This window comes from Caretta caretta, chromosome 5 (genome assembly GCF_965140235.1).
Source record: "Caretta caretta isolate rCarCar2 chromosome 5, rCarCar1.hap1, whole genome shotgun sequence".
Lineage (NCBI taxonomy): Eukaryota > Metazoa > Chordata > Testudines > Cheloniidae > Caretta > Caretta caretta.
Genome location: NC_134210.1, coordinates 47,407,243 through 47,419,507, shown reverse-complemented (window position 1 = coordinate 47,419,507; position 12,265 = coordinate 47,407,243). Strand labels below are relative to the sequence as shown.

At 47.3% G+C, this 12,265-nt stretch overlaps 1 long non-coding RNA gene across 6 annotated transcripts in view; it reads right to left on the bottom strand.

The window, feature by feature from the left end:
* Positions 1-2,495: 2,495 nt before the first annotated feature.
* The window catches only part of LOC125636450 (uncharacterized), a 38,351-nt gene continuing 28,581 nt past the window's right edge, over positions 2,496-12,265 (bottom strand). For all 6 annotated transcript variants that reach the window (XR_012668445.1, XR_012668447.1, XR_012668442.1 and 3 more), the window contains one exon: positions 2,496-3,907. This is a non-coding gene — a long non-coding RNA (uncharacterized LOC125636450). The remainder of the gene's footprint in view (positions 3,908-12,265) is intronic.

Sequence of the window (12,265 nt, the reverse complement as noted above, 5' to 3'; positions counted from 1 at the left end):
AAGTTGCCTTGGGGGAGGAGACTGGGGCTGGAGAGTCTTGCAGGTGAAAGGAAAGGGAAGTTAGATCTGGTAAATAGGAGAAACTGGGACTGTCTTGGCAAGGACACTAGGACTTGCTGGAGGATACTAGACCCTGGTCTACACTACGGCGTTTGTTCGAATTTAGCCGCATTAGGTCGATTTTAAAATGAATGCGTCTACACAACCAACCCATTCCATCGACCTAAAAGGCTCTTAAAGTCGAATTCTGTACTCCTCCCCAGCGAACGGACTAGTGCTAAAATCGATGTTGCTGGGTTAAAAATTGGGGTAACGCAGATGTAATTCGACGGTATTGGCCTCCGGGAGCTATCCCAGAGTGCTCCAATGTGACCACTCTGGACAGCACTTTGAACTCCGATGCACTAGCCAGGTACACAGGAAAAGTCCCGGGAAACTTTGAATTTCATTTCCTGTTTGGTCAGCGTGGTGAGCTCAGCAGCACAGGTGACCATGCAATCCCCGCAGAATCGCAAACGAGCTCCAGCACGGACCGAAACGGAGACACTGGATTTGATTGCTGTATGAGGAGAAGAATCTGTGCAAGCCGAACTCCGACCAAAAAGAAGAAATGCTAATATATATGCCAAAATCGCACAGCGCATGGTGGACAGAGGCTACAACAGGGACACACAGCAGTGCAGCGTGAAAGTGAAGGAGCTCAGGCAAGCCTACCAAAAGACAAAGGAGGCAAATGGTTGCTCCGGGTCAGAGCCCCATACATACCACTTCTATGATCAGCTGCATGGCATTCTTCAGGGGGACCTATCACTGTCCATGGACACCTGAAAGGGGGGAGTCTTACGCAACAGGGAGAAGGATTTGGTAGATGAGGAAGTGGAGGAGGAGAAGGTGCAGCAGGCAAGCAGTGAATCCGTTCTCCCCGGCAGCCAGGACCTTTTCATCACCCTGAAGCCAATACCCTCCCAAGCCAGGATCCCCGACCCTGAAGCCAAAGAAAGCAGCTCTGGTGAGTGCACATTTGTAACTATAGTACAGGGTTTAAAAGCAATAGTGTTTAATGTTTGATTTGTTCTGAAGAATTGGCATGCATTTGTGGCCAGTACAGCGACGGGAAAAGTCTGTTAACGTGTCTGGGAATGGAGCGGGAATCCTCCAGGGACATCTCCATGGCGCTCTCCTGGAGGTACTCTGAAAGCCTTTGCAGAAGGTTTCTGGGGAGGGCTGCCTTATTTCATCCTCCATGGAAGAACACTTTACAACAGCAAGCTAGTAGCAAGTAATCTGGAATCACTGCAGCACAAAGCATGGCAGCGAATGGTCCTGGGTTTTTGGTCACATTCAAGCAACATTCGGTCTTTATTTTTCTGTGTTAGCCTCAGGAGAGAGTGACATCATTCATGGTCACCTGGTTGAAATAGGGGAATTTTTGTAAGGGAACAGTAAAAGGACCCCGTTCATGCTGGGTTGTTTGCGCTTGGTTAAAAGGGATCATCCCGGAGAATAGCCACGCGGCGGGGGGAGGGTTGAAGGCATCATCCAAGAGAATAGCCACGTGGTCAGGTGTGGGGAGGTGTGTGCTGCACATCCACCCGAAAACCGCAGCCTCTCCTTTTAAATGTGAAACCCAACCGTCATTGCCTGCTATGGGAAAGGAAGGCGCTGCAGTTTGAAACTATTCCCACATGTTATGAAGGCATAAGAAACCAATCCCTCATACCAAAAGGCTTACCATGGCTGCCTGGAAACCGAATTCTGTTGTCCAGCCATTTGCGATGTCTCACCATACCCGCAGGTGCTCAAGGCAAAATGCGACCTTGTACCTAAAGCACATCTGAATGTGAATTGCTTGATTCACTGTGAAAGAGTCTCCCTTTTGTTCTCGGAAATGTATCATCTTAAATTTTACTCCCCTTTTTATCTCCCCCTAGGTGCAAATGTTTCTATGCTCCCCCTGTCATTTCCATCCCTGAGGTTATCGCAGATTAGAAGGCGAAAAAAACACACTTGCGATGACATGTTTTCCAAGCTCATGCAGTCCTTCCACACTGATAAGGCACAGCTTAATGCATGAAGGCATTCAGTGGCAGAGGCCAGGAAAGCATTAAGTAAGCACGAAGAGAAGAGGCCGGAGGTAATGCTGAGGCTAATGGGGGAGCAAATGGACATGATGAAGCATCTGTTGGAGCTGTAGGAAAGCCAACAAGAGCAGAGACCCCCACTGCATCCATCGTATAACCGCCTACCCTCCTCCCCAAGTTCCATATCCTCTTCACCCAGACACCCAAGAACACAGGGGGAGGCTCTGGGCACTCAGCCACTCCACTCCAGAGGATGGCTGAAGCAACAGAAGGCTGTCATTCAAACAGTTTTGATTTCTAGTGAGGTATAATAAGCAATGTTGCCTTGTCCTTCCCTCCTCCTGCACCCCACCCCACCCGGGCTAACTTGTCAGTTATCTCACTTTTTTTTTAATTAATAAAGAATGTGCATGGTTTCAAAACAATAGTTACTTTATTTCCTTTGCCAGCTGTGATCGAAGGGGGGAGGATGGTTGGCTTACAGGGAATTAAAATCAACAAAGGGAGCGGGTTTGCAGCAAGGAGAAACACACACAACCTGTCAGACCGTAGCCTGGCCAGTCATGAAACTGGTTTTCAAAGCCTCTCTGATGTGTAGTGCGCCTAGCTGTGCTCTTCTAATCGCCCTGGTGTCTGGCTGCTCAAAATTGGCTGGTAGGCGATTTGCCTCAACCTCCCACCCCACCATAAACGTCTCCCCCTTACTCTCACAGATATTATGGAGCACACAGCAAGCAGCAATAACAATGGGAATGTTGATTGCGCTGAGGTCTAACCTAGTCAGCAAACAGCACCAGTGAGCTTTTAAACGTTCAAAGGCACATTCTACCACCATTCTGCACTTGCTTAGCCTGTAGTTGAACTGCTTCTGACTACTGTCCAGGCTGCCTGTGTACGGCTTCATGAGCCATGGGAGCAAGGGGTAGGCTGGGTCCCCAAGGATAATTATTGGCATTTCAACATCCCTAACAGTAATATTCTGGTCTAGGAAGTAAGTCCCTTCTTGCAACTGCTCAAACAGCTTGGAGTTCCTAAAGATGTGAGTGTCATGCACCTTTCCCGGCCATCCCATGTTGATGTTGGTGAAACGTCCCTTGTGATCCACCAGTGCTTGCAGCACCAATGAGAAGTACCCCATGTAGTTTACGTACTGGTTGGCAAGGTGGTCCGGTGCCAAGATAGGGATATGCGTTCTGTCTATCGCCCCACCACAGTTAGGGAACCCCATTGCAGCAAAGCCATTCACTATGACCAGCACATTTCCCTGAGTAACTACCCTTGATAGCAGAATGTCAATGATTGCATTGGCTACTTGGATCACAGCAATCCCCACAGTAGACTTGCTCTCTCCAAATTGATTCCCGACTGACCGGGAGCAGTCAGGCTTTGCAAGCTTCCAAAGGGCTATCTTCATTCGCTTCTCAACTGTCAGGGAGGCTCTCAACTTGGTATTCCTGCGCTTCAGGGTGGGGGAAAGGAATTCACAAAGTTCAAGGAAAGTGGCCTTATGCATGCAAAAGTTTCTCAGCCACTGTGAATCATTCCATACTTGCAAGACTATGCGGTCCCACCAGTCTGTGCTTGTTTGCCAGGCTCAGAATTGGCGTTCCACTGTATCAACCAGCCCCACTGCCGCCATGATGTCCCAAATGCCACAGCCCGTGCTTTCAGGAATGTCCATGTCCATGTCCTCATCACAATCGTCCTCATGCTGGCGTCTCTTAGCCCAGTTCTGCACATCCTCCAGGATAATGCGCAAGGTGTTCACAATGCTCACAACAGCAGCAGTGAGCTGAGCAGGCTCCATGCTTGCTGTGGTATGGCGTCTGCATGGGTAACCCAGGAAAAAAGGCGTGAAACGATTGTCTGCCATTACTTTCACAGAGGGAGAGAGGGAGGGGCGACTGATGACGTACCCAAAACCACCCTCGACAATGTTTTTGCCCCATCAGGCATTGGGAGCTTAACCCAGAATTTGAATGGGCAACAGAGACTGCGGGAACTGTGGGATAGCTACCCACAGTGCACCGCTCCGTAAGTCAATGCTAGCCATGGTATTGAGAACACACTCCACCGACTTAATGTGCTTAGTGGGGACATACACAATTGACTTCTACAAAATTGACCTAATTTTATAGTGTAGACATATCCTGGTACTGGAAGTCAGGGAGGGAATGGGGATCGGTGGAATTAGAAGTCAGTGGGTCAGGAGAGACTGAGATTAGATGAGGAGCTGCAGGAAAACTGGGATTGGTTGGGCAAGGAGACTGGGAACCAATGGGGTAGGGGGAAAAAGATGGGAGGCGAGTAGACGGATCACATTAGGAGCCAGGAAGGGGGAAACTGGGTTTGGAATGGACCTGATTATTCCAGTAGAACATTTTTGAATAGCAAATTATACAAAAAATGTTTTTGTGGTCCAGCATCACATTTTTATCAGTAGACCCTAAAGACATATCATGTGGAAGGTACTCTTAGCCATTCTCTTGTCTTCACATCCTCTTAGGTTAAGGGGTTACCTTTTTAAAAACACAGACCACCGGAACTGACAAAGTATTTATGGTCACAGTTGCTCATCCCTGTACTTACCACTGCTTTCCAAAGTAGGAATTTTCAAAAGATCCACAAGCTAACAATGATCTTCCTAATTGATGGCTTTTGGGGACTAGAATATGGCTTTCTATGGCACTGCAAATGTTTGTTTCTCCTCCATTTCTCATATCAAATGGGACAAACTTTCTCTTTCAGCGTATAAAGTACATTTTGTGCTTCGGTGAATGTGCATGATCCTTTCTGCTGTTGCTGCTTTTCAGTATTGCTGGGAAACAGTAATGACTCTATAAATGTTATTAAAATATGAGATTGAGTGATATTTGTTAAAATGACTTTCTCTGAATTATATGGATCCTCCATTTGAGACTCCTGACCAAATTCAGCTGGGAATTTCCTTATCTCTTCTTTTTTCTAAAGCCCAAGATTTTAACATTTTCATCTCACAAATATTCTTGTATGATGACATAACATGGGACACAGTAACAGAAAAGAGATGGGTAGGAGATATTGCTCACCTTTGCACTGCTTAATTCTATACTTTTGGTTTCACTTGTCACCTATCTTTTCTTCTTTTTAAAAAAAATATATATATATACCTATATTTATATATATATAAATATTTATATATATATAAAATATTTATATATATATAAAGTCTGCTGCAGTTTCCACGGTATGCATCCGATGAAGTGAGCTGTAGCTCACGAAAGCTCATGCTCAAATAAATTGGTTAGTCTCTAAGGTGCCACAAGTACTCCTTTTCTTTTTGCAAATACAGACTAACACGGCTGTTACTCTGAAACCTATCCCCTCTCTGCTGCCCTGACCTGTGCCAAGATCACCACAGCCTTTGAGGGGGTATGGGGGGGGGCTAGGGGGCATGATGTGAGCCCTCTATAATTGGCCCTGTGGAGTAGGACTCCGATCTTTCTAGAATTGGCAGCTGTTTTTCTACTCGTGTGTGTGTGTAAGGAGCACTGAGAGCCAACCTTGGCTGAAGGCTTAGTGGTAGAGTTCAAGACATACCGCGCTGAGGTTTCCTTTCATACAGGCTGCTCCCACGGTGAGAGGCCAATGGGCACTCCTCTGGGGCTGTTCTTTCTCCTTGTTTTAAAATTACTTTTGATAAAAATGAAAAAACCAGAAAAACAAACCAGAAATGCTGCAGTGTGGTTCCTCCAAACACACTAAGGATTTTATCCTATATGCCTCAGTCATGCAAAAAGGTTGGAAACCACTAGTCTGTAATAAAGAACCTACATGTAATAAGTCACTCATTCATTCTTTCTCTGGCACTTTCATTCATTGTAATTGTGCCTGAATTACCAGTTCTATGCTTATTGTCATGACAGATTTTCCACAAATAAAGTGTGGATTAGGGCATTAATTCTTTGTGTTTACTTAGTAATCCTTAACCTTTTTTCCCAAATACCTTGCTTAAACAGCAGACAAGGTTGAGTCTAGGCTTGCTAGGATATTTTGATCATGAGTCACTGAATGAATGGAATTCTGAATAATGGAAGCTTTATGTTGCTCCCACTGAAGTCAGTAGGAAAAAAACCTCAATGATTTCAATGGGAGCAAGATCAGGCCCTCTTTCCATTAAACTAATTTTAATTATGATCCAGGAACTAAATTGTGTAGGGTATAAAATGATAATATCTCCTAACAAATATTATACCAGATGAAGTTTTGTGTCAGCCCAGCTGATTATTATAGTATTATATATATATGTTATATTTACTGATAAAAATTTAAATAACTAAATTACCTACTCAGAATGGAGTTTTTCTATAATGGTTAGCAAGCTTTAAATGGACTGATTTGGGACTGATCTAGGGAGAGATATTACTTGTGGGAGCCAGAAGGTGTCTGCCCATGCAACCTTCATTGACCCTCATTTGGATATGCATTATGATACAGTCTTTAATTACATGATCACAGACTATTTTTTCCACAGATCGCTTCCCTTATTTAGTGCAAAGGATGGAGCTGTTCTGGATATAAATCAATATTGTGTAGTAAAGAAGGTTAAAGAAGGCTCTTAGCAGTAAGACCCCCTGCTTCATTTGTTGCAGAAGTTAGGTGGTGTATAGTAAATGAGGCAGGGGATGGTCTCTTGGTTAAGGAGGTTAAATGATTCTACACTCACCTCTGCCAGAGTCCCTGTGTGATGCTAAACAAATTACTTAAAACAAACTTTTCACAGGTGGTCACTAATTTTTGTTCCTCATTTTCTGGGATCCTGACTTCAGACCCTGGGATCTGATTTGCAGCAGTGCTGAGTGCTCACAGCTGCAACTGAAGTCAATGAGAGCTGTGCTACAAACATAAAGTGCTACATAATGCTCCTCCTCCTCTAGTATACAGAGGTCGGAGTTCATTGTCCAGGTTCCATAACCAAAGGTAAGCCCCTGTATCAAGGGATGCTAGGCATTGCAAATCGCCCTCCACCATATGAGTTACTATCAGCAGCACAGCTCCACAACGTGGGGAGGAAACCAGGCCAAGCTGGTGCATAGTATTGCTGGACAAGCCAGAGAATAGCTTCTTGAGTCTTGTCCAGGATCTATGATCACGTGACAAGGAGGCAGGTGCAGTGATGGACTCCTGAATTTCCTTAGTGTGTTTGACTCTTTTCCTACTGATGTTCCATTCTGTCAGAATATAGTCTTCAGCAGGGCCGCCCCTAGCTATTCTGGGGCCCTACGCAGCCCCCCGTGGGGTGGGGGTGGGGCCCCAGGCCTCCACAGCGGGAGGCAGGGCTGGCTTAGGGGGCAGGGGGGAACCACCCCACAGCACTCACCGGCGATGCAGTTGGCGCTGGGCTGCTGCACTTCCCGCCGCCGGTGAGTGCAGGCCCAGCCCTGCTACACTCCTCAGGGGAGTGGGGGCAGGGCTGGGGCAGAGCAAGGGTGGGAAGAGGCGGGCTGGGGTGGGGCAGGGGTGGGAAGAGGCAGGACGGAGCAGGGGCAGAGGCTTTGGGGAAGGGGTGGAATGGGGGCAGGGCTGGGGCAGAGCAGGGGTGGGGGCCATGGGGAAGAGGCAGCGGAGCAGGGGCTGGAGCAGCACGCAGCTGCGCAGGGCACCAAAAAATATGGTGCCCCAAATTTCCTGGTGCCCTACGCAGCTGTGTACTTTGTGTACGAGTAAAGATGGCCCTGGTTTTCAGTTTCCTGGAGGCGCTGATCATCTGTCCATGGTAATATGTGAGCTGCAGTAACAAAGCGGTGTGGAGAGAACATCCCTGGTATCAAACCTCGGTCTGCAGGAATGAGATTCCTCCCCTGAATACGAGTAGGCCTTTGAGTTGATGCTACATGTTGTTTCCTGTCTGAAAATAAGGCATCAGTCAACCGGAGCTGTAGTAGGTTGGTTTCATCTATCACAACTCTCCAGGCAGACTTAACAATAATGGCGTCTCGGTGAAGGTCTGGCAGATTTTTGTATGCCAGCACATACAGATTGGTGGGTGGTGTATAATTCAAGTAGCCACTAATAGTATGAACGGACAAATTCAGCTCTGTGTCGGCAAGCTGAGTGTGGCAGCTTAACCCTAGACCATAGAACAGTATTCAGCAGAAGCAAACACCAGGGCCAAAAGAGATCTCTGAAGGACTGATGGGTCTGCTCCCCAAGACCTACCTGATGATTTTTGTATCAAGGCAGTCTGGGAACAGATCTTCATTTTCAGGTGTTCCAGATGAGGCCAGGATGTTAGGCTATGGTCAAGTTCACTCCCAAGTATGTGACAACTGGCTGGAATGACAATAACCATCCTTGTACATGGATCAAGTAGCAAGACAATTCTTTAGATGGAAAGTTGCTGCTGTCTTGGTTCATTGAGAATTAGTCTTCACTGGTGGAAGTAAGTGGTCAAAATATCCATATCTTGGTTAAGATTCCCTTCAATACTGTGGAAACCATTTCCAGTGTTCACCATACACAGCACAAGCACACACACACAGTAGATTTGCTTATTAGCAACCCCTTGGTGGACAGCCAAAGTTGTCATTAACCAGCAGTTGACAACAAGCAAAAGACAGGTTTGCAGGGCAGCAGCCAGGGAAATAAGCACATACGCAGCACCGCAAACCTGCCTGTGGCTGATGCTCGCAGGGCCTCCCGGGGGGGGGGGGGCAAGTGGGGCAATTTGCCCCAGACCCTGGTCCCAGCAGGGGCCCCCACAAGAGTTTTCAGGGACCCCCACAAGAGTTTTCGGTGGCATTTCAGCTGTGGGGGGTCCTTCAGTGCCACCGAACACACCCGGAGTGAAGGACCTGCCGCCGCTTCTTCCGCTCCAGATCTTCGGCGGCAATTCGGTGGTGGAGGTCCTTCCGCTCCATATCTTCGGGGAAGTGCCCCGAAGACCCAGAGCAGAAGGACCCCCGCCGCCGAAGACCCCAGACCCCCTGAATCCTCCAGGCGGCCCCGGATGCTTGGCACATCCAGCACTTCATTCCAGGGTTGCAGCCCTGCAAACCTGCTTTCTGTAATAAATTTGATGTTAATATTATTGTTAATGATTGTAACTAACTTGTTGCTGATACCAAAAAGTGTAAAAATGTTTAATGTGCATGGTATTTTGGAAAAGCCCTTGAACACGTTAAGAGTGGTACATAATAGAAATCCTTATGATTATGCTGTTCGGTTCAACAAGAACACATTTTGTATTAAAAAGCCTAATAACGTTAAGATTTCACAGCTAATGCATAGACACATTTCTAAAACCTTCCACAGCAGAAAAACTACTACAAGCTTGAACTGCTGTGCAAAAGGGGAAATGAGGTAAACCTCACAGCCTTCAGCTATGGCTACACTTGCAGATGTAGAGTGCCAAGAGTTAAACCAGCCCTCAGAGACAGCAGCAGGGAAACCACTGTCATAGAATCATAGAATCATAGAATATAAGGGTTGGAAGGGACCCCAGAAGGTCATCTAGTCCAACCCCCTGCTCGAAGCAGGACCAATTCCCAGTTAAATCATCCCAGCCAGGGCTTTGTCAAGCCTGACCTTAAAAACCTCTAAGGAAGGAGATTCTACCACCTCCCTAGGTAACGCATTCCAGTGTTTCACCACCCTCTTAGTGAAAAAGTTTTTCCTAATATCCAATCTAAACCTCCCCCACTGCAGCTTGAGACCATTACTCCTCGTTCTGTCATCTGATACCATTGAGAACAGTCTAGAGCCATCCTCTTTGGAACCCCCTTTCAGGTAGTTGAAAGCAGCTATCAAATCCCCCCTCATTCTTCTCTTCTGCAGGCTAAACAATCCCAGCTCCCTCAGCCTCTCCTCATAAGTCATGTGTTCCAGACCCCTAATCATTTTTGTTGCCCTTCGCTGGACTCTCTCCAATTTATCCACATCCTTCTTGAAGTGTGGGGCCCAAAACTGGACACAGTACTCCAGATGAGGCCTCACCAATGTCGAATAGAGGGGAACGATCACGTCCCTCGATCTGCTCGCTATGCCCCTACTTATACATCCCAAAATGCCATTGGCCTTCTTGGCAACAAGGGCACACTGCTGACTCATATCCAGCTTCTCGTCCACTGTCACCCCTAGGTCCTTTTCCGCAGAACTGCTGCCTAGCCATTCGGTCCCTAGTCTGTAGCGGTGCAGTGGGTTCTTCCGTCCTAAGTGCAGGACCCTGCACTTATCCTTATTGAACCTCATCAGATTTCTTTTGGCCCAATCCTCCAATTTGTCTAGGTCCTTCTGTATCCTATCCCTCCCCTCCAGCGTATCTACCACTCCTCCCAGTTTAGTATCATCCGCAAATTTGCTGAGAGTGCAATCCACACCATCCTCCAGATCATTTATGAAGATATTGAACAAGACCGGCCCCAGGACCGACCCTTGGGGCACTCCACTTGATACCGGCTGCCAACTAGACATGGAGCCATTGATAACTACCCGTTGAGCCCGACAATCTAGCCAGCTTTCAACCTACCTTGTAGTGCATTCATCCAGCCCATACTTCCTTAACTTGCTGACAAGAATACTGTGGGAGACCGTGTCAAAAGCTTTGCTAAAGTCAAGAAACAATACATCCACTGCTTTCCCTTCATCCACAGAACCAGTAATCTCATCATAGAAGGCGATTAGATTAGTCAGGCATGACCTTCCCTTGGTGAATCCATGCTGGCTGTTCCTGATCACTTTCCTCTCATGCAAGTGCTTCAGGATTGATTCTTTGAGGACCTGCTCCATGATTTTTCCAGGGACTGAAGTGAGGCTGACTGGCCTGTAGTTCCCAGGATCCTCCTCCTTCCCTTTTTTAAAGATTGGCACTACATTAGCCTTTTTCCAGTCATCCGGGACTTCCCCCGTTCGCCACGAGTTTTCAAAGATAATGGCCAATGGCTCTGCAATCACAGCCGCCAGTTCCTTCAGCACTCTCGGATGCAACTCGTCCGGCCCCATGGACTTGTGCACGTCCAGCTTTTCTAAATAGTCCCTAACCACCTCTATCTCCACAGAGGGCTGGCCATCTCTTCCCCATTTTGTGATGCCCAGCGTAGCAGTCTGGGAGCTGACCTTGTTAGTGAAAACAGAGGCAAAAAAAGCATTGAGTACATTAGCTTTTTCCACATCCTCTGTCACTAGTTTGCCTCCCTCATTCAGTAAGGGGCCCACACATTCCTTGGCTTTCTTCTTGTTGCCAACATACCTGAAGAAACCCTTCTTGTTACTCTTGACATCTCTGGCTAGCTGCAGCTCCAGGTGCGATTTGGCCCTCCTGATAACATTCCTACATGCCCGAGCAATATTTTTATACTCTTCCCTGGTCATATGTCCAACCTTCCACTTCTTGTAAGCTTCTTTTTTATGTTTAAGATCCGCTAAGATTTCACCATTAAGCCAAGCTGGTCGCCTGCCATATTTACTATTCTTTCGACTCATCGGGATGGTTTGTCCCTGTAACCTCAACAGGGATTCCTTGAAATACAGCCAGCTCTCCTGGACTCCTTTCCCCTTCAAGTTAGTCCCCCAGGGGATCCTGGCCATCCGTCCCCTGAGGGAGTCGAAGTCTGCTTTCCTGAAGTCCAGGGTCCGTATCGTGCTGCTTACCTTTCTTCCCTGTGTCAGGATCCTGAACTCAACCAACTCATGGTCACTGCCATGTGTTGGTTGCCACAACCAACTCATGGTCATGTGTTCACACTGTCAGCTGCAAGTGCAGTGATATGGCCACATTAGCAGCTCTTGCAATGCCCCAAAGAGCAGTGCATTGTGGTAGCTGTCTCAGTGTGCAAGTGGCTGCAGTGTGCTTTTCAAATGGGGAGAGGGGTGGAGTGCGACAGGGAGTGTGTTGTATATATGTGGGAGGCAGAGAGTGTGTCAGCATCCTGTCTTGTAAGTTCAGACAGCGGCAGGGGGAAGGGGTAAACCCTGACATCAGTCCCCACCCCTCACCTCTCTCTCTCTCTCTCGCACACACGCACACACACACACACACACCTGCCTCTGCAGCAGGAGCATTCCACAGTAATGGTTTACTTTGTGTCCCGGAGCAGATAAGCATGCCGGTTGTCAGAAACTGAGCTTTGAAAAGGGATATCTGCATGCCTGCAACTGAGTTCAAAACAATGACCAGAGTGGCCACTTGACTTCAAGGGATTATGGGA